Below are 11,147 nucleotides of genomic sequence, written 5' to 3' on the forward strand. Positions count from 1 at the left end.
ACCAAATTGTATGTGATTATGGCAATACAGGAAAGCGCTTTCGCCAGCTTTTTGGGAAGGAAGCATTTAAGTATTCAGTAAAGAAAGCTTGTATGTTGACGTTTATGCTATCTATTAGCCCTTGGCGTGACCGAGAAACCTTCGACAAAGACTGTACGTGCATGTGCAGTGTTAGTACGGATGTACTTCCAGTCCACCAAACGATGTTTCTGAACCACTTTTAAATGCAGAGCATTTCAGTAACTCACGATGTCACCCGCGTTGACGTCCGTCGTATTCCGCACCGTCGTTGTCCGCACCCCTCCCCCTACACTATATAAAAAAAATACTATCCGGCGCCTGGTTTCGATCCCTCGACCCGGCGGGCGGAACGCAATGTACATGGTGCTCTACCCACTGCGCCACAAAGCCGACACAGAATGAGAGGCTACGAACGCGCCTTATATCCTTGACTCATTCAAACTACCTCAAGAAGCTGCTGATACACCGCATTCACTACCACCAACTCCCCAAACACTAAACGTTAACGCAATACACCCAGCCCCTATGCGACGCATTTACTCGAGTCCCCCTCGCGGGGAGATGGGCCCAATTTTTCTCACCTTCAAGACACACACTCCAAGATAAGAAACCAACTACCTGGAAAGAATGGGTCCGGCCAACGCAGCATATTCGTCCTGCAGTGGACCACGATGTATCATGGTGAGGAGGATGATGATGATCATTACGGCACTGTACGTAGACCGGACGTTGTATTACTAATCGTCCTTGACGGACCTCAAGAAAAAGCGCATTGCAGAGTATGGTTGGCGGCAATGGTTTTCGAGTAGAAATTTCCGAAAAACACATCTTTGTTGCGGCCTCGTGAGTGTCCCTAGAGGCAGTTTTTCATTCTTTATTTGCAATTCCCAAATTATTGAAGTATGTCGAGTTTCTGGGAATTACAGCAGTGGCAGAGCAACAAAACAAGGAGAGAAGGACTCGATGGGAGGAATTTCGGAGAAAATAAGCAGAACAGATTCAATACAGTGCAAATGCAGTGGGAAGAAGGAAGCGTTGAAGAACCAAACTGGAGTGATAGCGATACCTCATGGGCCGAACGGGTATAGCGCGTCGGCTATGGCCATTTTCAACGATTAAACCGGAAACTGTCTGTCTGTCTGTCTGTCTGTCTGTCTGTCTGTCTGTCTGTCTGTCTGTCTGTCTGTCTGTCTGTCTGTCTGTCTGTCTGTCTGTCTGTCTGTCTGTCTGTCTGTCTGTCTGTGTCGGTTCAGCCTTTACGCCAAAAGTCGAAACAATTCGTCAAGAGGAAGTACATACAGGAAAAGCTGTCCAAAGCTGCTAAAACTGCTCGCGTTAGCCATACATGTATCCGCCGTTTATTGATAAGGAAATGTGGGGAACATTTGGGTCAAAATTTGTGTTTTCATCCGGTATAACCTGTTTTCTTCCAATTAAAAATACGCGTTATGTTCGTGTTTACGTTAGCAAGTGAAAAAAGAACGTGCTAAAATCGGCGCACCTAGGCTCAAGCTCGTGCGTTATAAAAATGGCTACGGCTTAGCTCCGCTAACCTTGGATATGCAAAGGAAAAGCTTGGCTTAGTCTGGTGTAGTCTTGCTTTCACTTGGTTAACCTTTCATTTAGCTGTATTGCCGACCACGTCTCAAAGCCGTTCGGTTCCGTGCAACGCTCACAGAAGCAGGCCAGGCGAACGCACCGTTCCTTTCCGGCGGGCTCGAGACGAGTCACGTTGCCCAAAACGACCCAGCGCCGCATGCATGGGAGGCGGTGGGGATGTTCGGCTGCCTCGGCCGCAGTGGCGGTGGCGACCGCTGTCGGCGCCCGCAGGCGCCAACAGCGGGCCTGGCGAATTACACGATGCGCTTCGAGGGGTGTGTTGCCGGGGGTGTGTCTCCTGTCAAAAGGTGTCATTGCGCATCCTACACGAAATCGCTGGACGATAGTAGAGCTTTGCTTTAAAAACAAGCCCAAAAGAGACGAGCTCCCGTAGCTGCTGTTTCTGGCAGAACAAGAAACAAAAGACAAGGAAAAGGATGTGCACCATCACAAGAAATATTGCGCGAGGAGTGCCAAAGTAGTAAAACTAAATTGCGTTAACAAAACTACTATTCAGTTCATCATGAAAGCAGCGAAAGAAGAGGTGATGAGCCGGTGTGGTGGGAGCTCCTTTCGTGTTATTAAACATTCAAAGGTGGTAATGTCACTATAAGAAACTGTTCCTAGGGAAGCTCTAAAGTCAAACCAGTTCACCAAAGAGCCATTTACGCACATTCGGCAAACATAATTTGCAGGCTTTTCTCTCGTGGAAAAAAAAAAGTAGAGCAACCACTCACTAAACCGAAACCCAAGCGAATTTTAAGTCTTCACGTCCGCTGGCATCAACCGGCTCAAAAGGAACAGTGGACAAGTAGCCTGACATGCTTCAACTTTACTGAAAAGTGCCTTGTACCAAACAAAAAGAATGCAACGGCGAAAGATCTTCCGGTTCGCCCTGCAATTTTTTGATAAGGATAGCGCTTGCTTCTTCATAACTTTGACTGAATAAAAGGCGGAAAAATTTCGCTGTGCTCCTCCTCCTCTAGTTGCCGCACAGCACCGCAGCGCCGTACGGCTTGTGTCCTTTTATCATCTTTTCTGACATTTTGAGCCCGTTCACACTCACAGACACCAAAATTTTCTCCTTCAAAGCATACTATAAAACTTCTACACGTGCACACAGGGAAAGCGGCAGAAGCAGACGGACAGGGTGGCATTAGAGCATTAGAAGAGATAAGATCGATAGCACCGCCCGTCGGCGAAACGAAAGAAGCGACTAAATAAATAAATATGGTGTCAAAAAAAGTAAATAGCCATGACCACGCTTTATTTCTACACATAATAGCATCCGCTTACTTTTTTTCTGCGTATGTTGGGAAGATAAAGCCACACATGCACACGTTGCTGAATTTTCGCTTGGCTCCTAGCGTTACGGTGACACTTAATTTCCAATACCGAAACTAGAAGAAGCGTCGGGCCCCTGCTAATGTGTGACATTAGACACTGCACAGGAACCAAGATAGCGTTGATTCGCATAATTTCGGCTCTAGGCAGCAGCACAGAAGTGGTTCGTGTCGGATTAAAATTAGGATTAAGAGTAATAGTTTCCCCAAGAGAAGTTCATGGGCTGCCATGAGATAGAGGCAGAGTGTAAATTTTATTTGCACAACTCATGTCTGGGTCTGCGCTCTTTGAGTTCAACATTACGGCTGAAGAAGGGTCACCAAAGAAAAGGTTGTATATCCTAGGTAGTAACCAACAGAGGCTACACATACGATAGGCGGAAGTCAATTGTAAAGCTTGTCTAATTACCTTTCCGCCTTAAGGTCAGCCGTGCTCACGTCATGTACTCATCTTGACTTCCAGCGGAGATACGGAGCACTTCCACAGCAAGGTTTTGATCCGTTTTGAGCGAGGAAGTTCCTTTGGCAGATCGGGAGAACCCCGATTCGAGATCGCCAGTGTTGTGGCAGCCAATGTCGCACTAAGGAGCAAGAAAAGTTGCTCCCGCGGAATTGTCGGATTTGACCGGAACTTTAGGGACGTTTCGGGGGGACGTTGACTGGATGGACAGGCGAATGAACGCCCCTACCACGTTTTTTGCAGGCCGAAAAAAACCTTCATCAAAAAGGGAGTTAGGCGTCGTTTTAAACCGCGTGAACGGAAGAAGACGCTTCTGGCAGTGCCCGTAGCAAAGGGTGCCGGGAAATGAAATTCCTGTTTCGATCACGCTTCGGCCTGATGCTCCGGTGGGAGCAAGTGCATTCTAATAGCAGATCCGAAGTACGTGCCGTTCGAGGGACCAGCATGCTCAGCCGCGGAACTCGGTGACCGTTTGTTATCTGCCGTTGGAATTCAACAGAAAGAGAGAGCGAGAGAGAGAGTATTAATCGTCACGGCAGCGTTAGCGGAGCTGTTTCACAGGAGTTACTTCACCGGGCGTTGTTTGCTGCGCTTCTTTTCCTTGTTTGAATCGGTGCTCGCGCTGTTCATTTAATAGTAGTACGGGGGCTAGCCCTTTTAAAGCGATTCTTGTTGTGCCCCACTGATTGCGCCATGCATCCGAGTAAAACCCACTGCAGGACAGCCAACATTACAGAGTGAGTTTCACAAAACGATGTTGATGAGAACCTTAAAACACCAAGCACCAAAAAGAAAAAACAAAACAAAACGAAAGCTTCTGGTGGCTGGAATCCAAACTGGATCTCTCGCGTTATGAAACCGACGTCTCTCTGATAGCGCCATTCTGACGCAGTCGAAGAAGTTTGAACTTTTGAATCAGGTTGCATTGGAGAAACCTTAGCGTTTTAGCCAAGGGCCTTGATTTTTTCCCAGTAAGCCTTTTATAATTGCGCTATGGTTTCCATTCTGCGCCACACCAACGACTGATGTCTTTAAGTCGAGAATACCTAATCTCACGCTCAAACCTGTTGCACTTGAGCGGAAACGTAGAAATGATGGCTTCTTAGAAAATTGTATCATGTTAACGAACACATAGCTGCAAAAAAGCAAGAATCACTTTTGCAGGATCATACGACGAAATATCGACAATTTCGGGCAAATGTGGTGTGGCGTATGATATTGGCCAGATTGGTGAAGAGAAGGGCAGTTTGAGAAAAACACCTTGTGAAATGAACCTGGAAGTGGCAAATAAAAAAAATTCTAAACAAAATGGCACTACCAAGAAAAGTCGTAATCTAGTTACATAAGGCCTACACAAGCGACTGTCATAAAATACATTACAGTAAACAGGTGCCCTCTGCCATTCTGTACTCCCGACATGACAAAAAACATTGCGTGTGCGGAAATGAGTGCCCAGCTTGGTGCCTCGAGTGGAAACAGCAATACGGAGGCAAACAGGTACGTGCTGCTTTGCAGGAAACATTAACGAACGTTTCCTTGGAGCAAAATAAATTGCCGCACAGATATAGAATGATACACAATAAGAACAATTAACACTTGGCGCTTAGCCACAAATACGTAGGAAGGTATGGTACCAAAATCCCCCACTCTTACCTCCTCAGAAACTAACGGTAATAATGTACGCACACAAGGTCATGTTGTGTGTTTTTAAGGATGCCAATGTTCGTTGGGTCGAGCATCTGCAAAGTGAATTAACGGGTGCAAGTTTTGACAATGCGGACGTAGTTAGCGAATTACTTGCGGCGCTCGAGCAGGAACTACGCCGTAAGCTGAAACGTGAAGCTGTTCTTCATCACAAGAGGGCACGCAGCCAAAGGTCTTGCCTTGCGGTGGCTGTCACTTCCGGAACATCTACCGAGAGGCATCTTTCTGGAACAGTTGCTGGAACATCTACCATACAGTGAAACCCGTTTATAGCGAATTGCAATATGCAGCGCGATTAGTTCGCTATATCCATTAGTTCGATATAGCCGAACCCGCCTATAACGAACTTATCGTTACAAGTTCGCAATCCGCGGGAGCCCACCTCCCCATTCTCAACTCTACCATACCCGCATGGAAAAACGAACACAGTAAAGTATACCCGTTACCATACCCAAAATAATCCATTTATTGCAAGTATTAAGGCTAGTTTCCGCCTGAACTGCCTACTTTGCAAAGAAAAAAGCGGTGATTTCTGTTTTCACTGTCGTTTTGGAGGCTTCAACTAGCATAGCATTCTCTACACGAAACATTATTAAGTGCAATGCACTTCTTAAGAGACCCTGAACCTGCGTCCACCGGCGATGTCCGCGCACGTGGAGATGGGCGCGCGCAGCCTGGCCGCTGACATGGCACATACCCACGTGGGGGATTGGCCAGGAATCTCCTCGTCTTCCTTGGCAACGGGGGGAGATGGGCGCGCGCTGCCTGGCCGCTGACATGGCACATACCCACGTGGGGGATTGGCAAAGAATCGGACGTGAGAAGGGCTAATGCACCTGCTTAAAGGAGTACTGACACGAAATTTCAAAGCTGAGATCCGCTCTAGCAATCAAGTACAACGACAACACAAATAGGTGTCTGTGAATAAATGCATCTTTCTTTCTTTGTAGTTGTGTGTGTGTGTGTGTGATCTCTCTTTCGCGAACATTACCTAACCGCGCAAATTCAACTCGTGCATTCGCACTTTCACATTCTTCCCCTCGGGGAAATGCGAGGAATTTTTTGCACCAGTTCGAGTCCACGTCCTCCAAAATTTAAGAAGCATTGGCGGAGCACATTGACTGCCGAAAGCGCTTCATTATAAGCGTCGGACGGCTTTCACTCGCGACATCATCGGGAATGTGGGGGAGCTCTTCCCACAGTTCACCGATGCTGCTGTCTTGGTCCGGACTCGCTGACTGCGGGGGTTCCGTCGTGAGTTCCGCACGTCGGAAACAGTTACGGAAAGTGTCGGGCGTCATGTCGCTCCGTGCGAGGCGCAATGTCTAAGTCGCAGCTAGAGTTCCTGTATATGCTCCCTACGGGCATATACAGGAACTCTAGCCGCAACTCTTGCTCCGTGGTCACGGCCAATCCACATCTCAATCGCCGCTCCGAGACCATGCATTTCGGCGGCCATTCTAGGCGCGCAGAGTTCGATATATCGGATGTGAACTTCGTTATAAGGAATATGTTTCCCATGCATTTCCGTAACTGAATTATTTTTGTTCGATATAAAGCATAATTCACTCTATCCGGGATCGTTATAGCCGGGTTTGACTGTATACGCCGAAACTCGAGAAACGCCTACGTGAAATAATATTTTGATCTTATAAAGAGATGAGTGGGGCTGCTGGTGCTGCGTTTTAGACAGCTGGGAGAAAGTTTGTTCCAGGAAGTGGAGTAGGTTTTGGAATATTCCTAGTTTGCTTTGCAGACATAACGACTGCTGTGAGGGGGGGGGGGGGTTCAGCGTAGGAGTCGACTCTCGCCTGCCAGACAAGTTTGGTTAATTAGGTGGGGTCAATATTTACGCACGAATTTTGAGATCATGCACTGCTCCTTCGGGATTCATGTCCGACGACTAAGGCGGTGACGGGCACGAACATTGAGGTGGCTACCAACCACGCTTCCCTCCTGGCCTTGAAGCGCGTCAACTATTAAGGGTGTGGTAACGTGATAACGCCAGTCGAGGAGCGGTGATAGTGACGCCGGCTGTTGGTTCCCATGTACGTTTAGCTGCATGGCTATCATGTGTTGCGGCCGGTGACGTCACACCGGCCCTATATATATATATGAGTTTTTCAGCACATAATAAACTCTGATTCTTTGTAGTGACTACACCTGTCTCGGTTACCTCAAATGGCTTAAATTATTCGCATTTTGTTCTATTTGTATTATTCATGCACTACAGTGCTGGCATATGGAATGTTTCTTAGCGCGTTCGCTCCCAGAGTTAAATTTTATTACTAGTATGCACAGTGGATTCTCGTTAAACGGAACCTCTAGGGACCGGGAAAATATGTTCCGTTTATCAGAAGTTTGGTTTAGTGAGATAATAGATTCAGCACCGTACAATCCTCTTTACGCCGCTTGGTCCTGACGCGGCAGGCGTGCGCGCAATCGGTCTCCGCCGAAGTGGATCCCCATATACCAAATCTAGGCAATGAGAAGAACGGTACATTATTGCCACAAACGTTATTGCACAAAAGTAACTAGCAAAATTTTTTTTCGAAGTACTGTACTACTGGATTAAAAAAAATTGTCAATGGTCCACTCACTTATTCCCCCTGTAAAATACAGTGGGAACTTCAATTTATTTTCCTGAGAAAAAAAACTTGATACTTGCTTGACTTAGCTCTCGCAGCCGCCTTTTCTGAATGACAACACCCATACTCGACAGGGTGCGCATAAACAGCTTGGAACCTTCTTCTTGTTGGAAGAAACTTTTCAGCGTCACAGCGAAACTTTCCGCCGGTGTCTCTGGCAAAGACATAGACACGACACAAAGTCATAGAAAATCAGAAACCGCCGGAGACGGAAAGGAAACCGCAAAATATCCGGGACGCGAGGTGGGGGGGGGCAGTGATCCGTACCGCTATTGCGCTGCGCTTGCCCAAATAGTTGTGGTTTCGAGTCTTTTTTCGGTTCAGTTTACGGGGTAGTTGGAAAATTTGAGTTCCGATTTAGGAATTTTTTACATTGTCTTAACACAAGACCAACCAATTGTAAAGCGGTTCTTCCATTTAAACGGTAGTTTTGTTCAACCGATTTCCGTTTATCGAGATTCCAATCTGCGCAGTGTTTCTTTACCAACACCCCACCGGGTAAAACAAAACAGTGAAAAAAAAACTCGTAGGAGATGATCGAGCGTTCATTGTTTGTTGCTGTTAAGTCAAACGGCTAATAGTGTAACCAGTTTAGCTTCTATACCTAAGAACCTCCAAAGGATGAAGTGAAACAAGTCGTACACGAGGAACCATCACCATAATTTTTCCCCAGGGGTATAAATCTCCGTCTATCTGAGAGCCCTCAAATGTACGTCCTTCCCCGCATGACGACCTCAGGACAGTTTACCCCAACAAATCGCCCACAGCCACGTCATCTAGCAGGCAGTCTGGTCTACTCGCTCACTAATTCAGCTTGTCCGCTAAATATAGACAACACTGTGCGCTTGCCCCAAAAGCACGTGCGCGGGTACATTCAATGCTGACTCGAAAATCGTAGCTCAATCTGCACGTTTCCTCGACTGCACGGCGCATGCGCACAGCACCAATCATTGTGCCCTGCATGGGGAAAAAAAGAGTGCCGTTTCTTTTTCAAGCTTGCGGGCAAAACCGAGATCCCTGCCTACGAAGCGTCGTGGGGTAGAATGCAAAATACCTTGTAATGGCGGATTAAAAAGAAAGTGAATGATAACGAGCAAAATCACCTCGAAGGCACGAAGAAGCTCAAAGCAGCCGGTACGAGAAATGAGCATGAGTCCAAATTCTTTTAGTCATCTTTATCACCCCCGTTTCACGCTGATGGAAGTGGGAGGCATAATAATGACGAATGCGAGTTCGTGAGCCGGCCATACATTCTGTCAAGTGTGGGGAAAAACGTACGCTGTGGGGTGAAACTATTGTTTTTAAATGGCAGGGGTAGCCTGATGTTCATTACGTCACTCGCCATGGTAGCCGAGGGGCGAAGGAATTGTGCTGCTTAGCACAATGACGTGGGTTCGGTACCGACCACCGTGGTTGCTTTTCAGACGGAGGCAAAAAACGAAAGCGTTCCTGTGTCGAGATTTAGGGGCACACTGAAGATTCCCGTGCGGTCAGAATTAATCCGGTGCTCTCCTCTACGGTGCGGCTCATTAGCCCAGTTGAAGCTTCGCTGAATTAAGCCCCATAATCTAAGCCTATTCATTACGTGAGAGATCTTGTTAAATGCACCCTAGCCGTACACAAATTTTGCGGCTGTGTTCTTTCTCGAGGCTTGAATAAAAACTACTTCCTGTAAGATGGTTATCTGCATATTTCATCCGCTTGGCTGAATGGTTTGCTGTATGATGCTCTTGAGGACCTCTTCAAGCATAAAGTGCATTGTTTTTGAAAAACTAATTTTACTCATATCCATTAGCCATTGCTATGAACCAAAAGTATTCTCCGGAACAGTGTTTTTAGTGCGCACGTAATATGCACATACGAAATATGGCACCTTTTCCCATGTTTTTGCTTGCCCGTGCTCATGCGTGGGTACTTTTGTCGCGTTTTATTCCACTGAGTGTTCTGTTGTGAGCCCCACGGTTGAATTCGGCTTTGAGCCGCCTTCCACTCAATACAGGGAGAGGACGTTGGTGTCTGGCCGAAGAAGTCGAAGCCACAGTCTGCCGATTCCCTTCTCGTAGACTCCGCTGCAAGCTACGAACCTGGCTTTAAAGATTTCATTTCTTCAGTTTCCAAACGTGCATCAAAAACATGACTGAAAATCTTTGCCTGAAAGTTACCGTGTTTTTTTAACTGCGACGTGTTTTGCTGGGGTCAAATATTTCGTTGTGGCGGTTCTCTGAATTTAGTCAGGCGCACCGTAAACATAACGTCAAGTGCCGTACTGTGTCCGAGATTATCCGCCAGGGGGCTCCGTCTGACCGGATTGAATCTGACGGTCCACCTGCTACAAATGTGCCAACTAGGAATCGGTACGTAGACAGACAAAACGCATACCTATTCCTCAGCAAAATGACGCGTGCATCGTAAACCCTTAGCCGCCATCCTTTACGCAGGACATATTTTCTTTAGAAACTACGTAGCTTGGCCCGATTGTCAGTGCCTTCAAGAGACATTTTGGTGCTGTGTCAGGGGAATAACCATTTTCTCTGTGAGGCTTCGGCTGTTTTGTTTTGTGTAACCTGCATTTTTGAGTAACCTAATTATTCACCCCACGCTGGTACAGTAGTATTCCACTTTTTTCCCACTAAGAGTAAAAAAAAAGTTGGTTTATGTTCGAGAGCAAAAAAAGAAAAACCTCCTTTTGTGTGTGGGTTTTTGTTTTGTTCTGTTTCATGAAGTGGGACGTTTTCAGTGTATACACGCAAGGAATTATTGTGCTACATTTTCGTGAAATGCAATCGAAGTGTGTTGTTCCACCAACTTCCTGGTCACACCACAAGCACTGCGGGCTCACATTTACCAGAAAATGAATCCCGTACAAATGACTTGGAAAAATGAATGAATGAATGAAGAAACTTTATTAACATAAGGATGGAGACTCGGCTTAAGTGGGGTGGGTGGGGAGGCTGTTGTTAAGGGAGTCGAAACAAGTTTACGCGCGCAAATGGACACCGGTGGCGAGAGTGAGTGCCACAATGGGGCGAACACTTGCTTGGCTGTGGCTGCGGCTGGGTAAAGCCGGTAGTGTAAACACGTGACGCAGGTTTGCATTGCACGAGGTGCGCTCTGCGTGCACTCCAGTGCACGTACAGAGTAGATGGGCAATGGTTGGTGTGCCTTCTGCAGTCGGGGTCCGGGTGTCATGGCCGGTGAGGGTTGGCGGTATTTCTGGTGAGGAGAATGGCTGGCCGGCCTTTGGAATGTAAGAGCGTCACTTATAAAGGCTATCCTCTGTAAGCACCACCCTAACACGAGCCTTGTGGATAAGAACCTGTTGGCCACGTGGCAGTCCTGGAGCTAATATATAATCGTTGGAAGGGATGTGGC

The sequence above is a fragment of the Haemaphysalis longicornis genome, unplaced genomic scaffold (assembly GCF_048455015.1).
Source record: "Haemaphysalis longicornis isolate Haplotype H1 unplaced genomic scaffold, Haemaphysalis longicornis Haplotype H1 scaffold_3, whole genome shotgun sequence".
NCBI classification, from domain to species: domain Eukaryota; kingdom Metazoa; phylum Arthropoda; class Arachnida; order Ixodida; family Ixodidae; genus Haemaphysalis; species Haemaphysalis longicornis.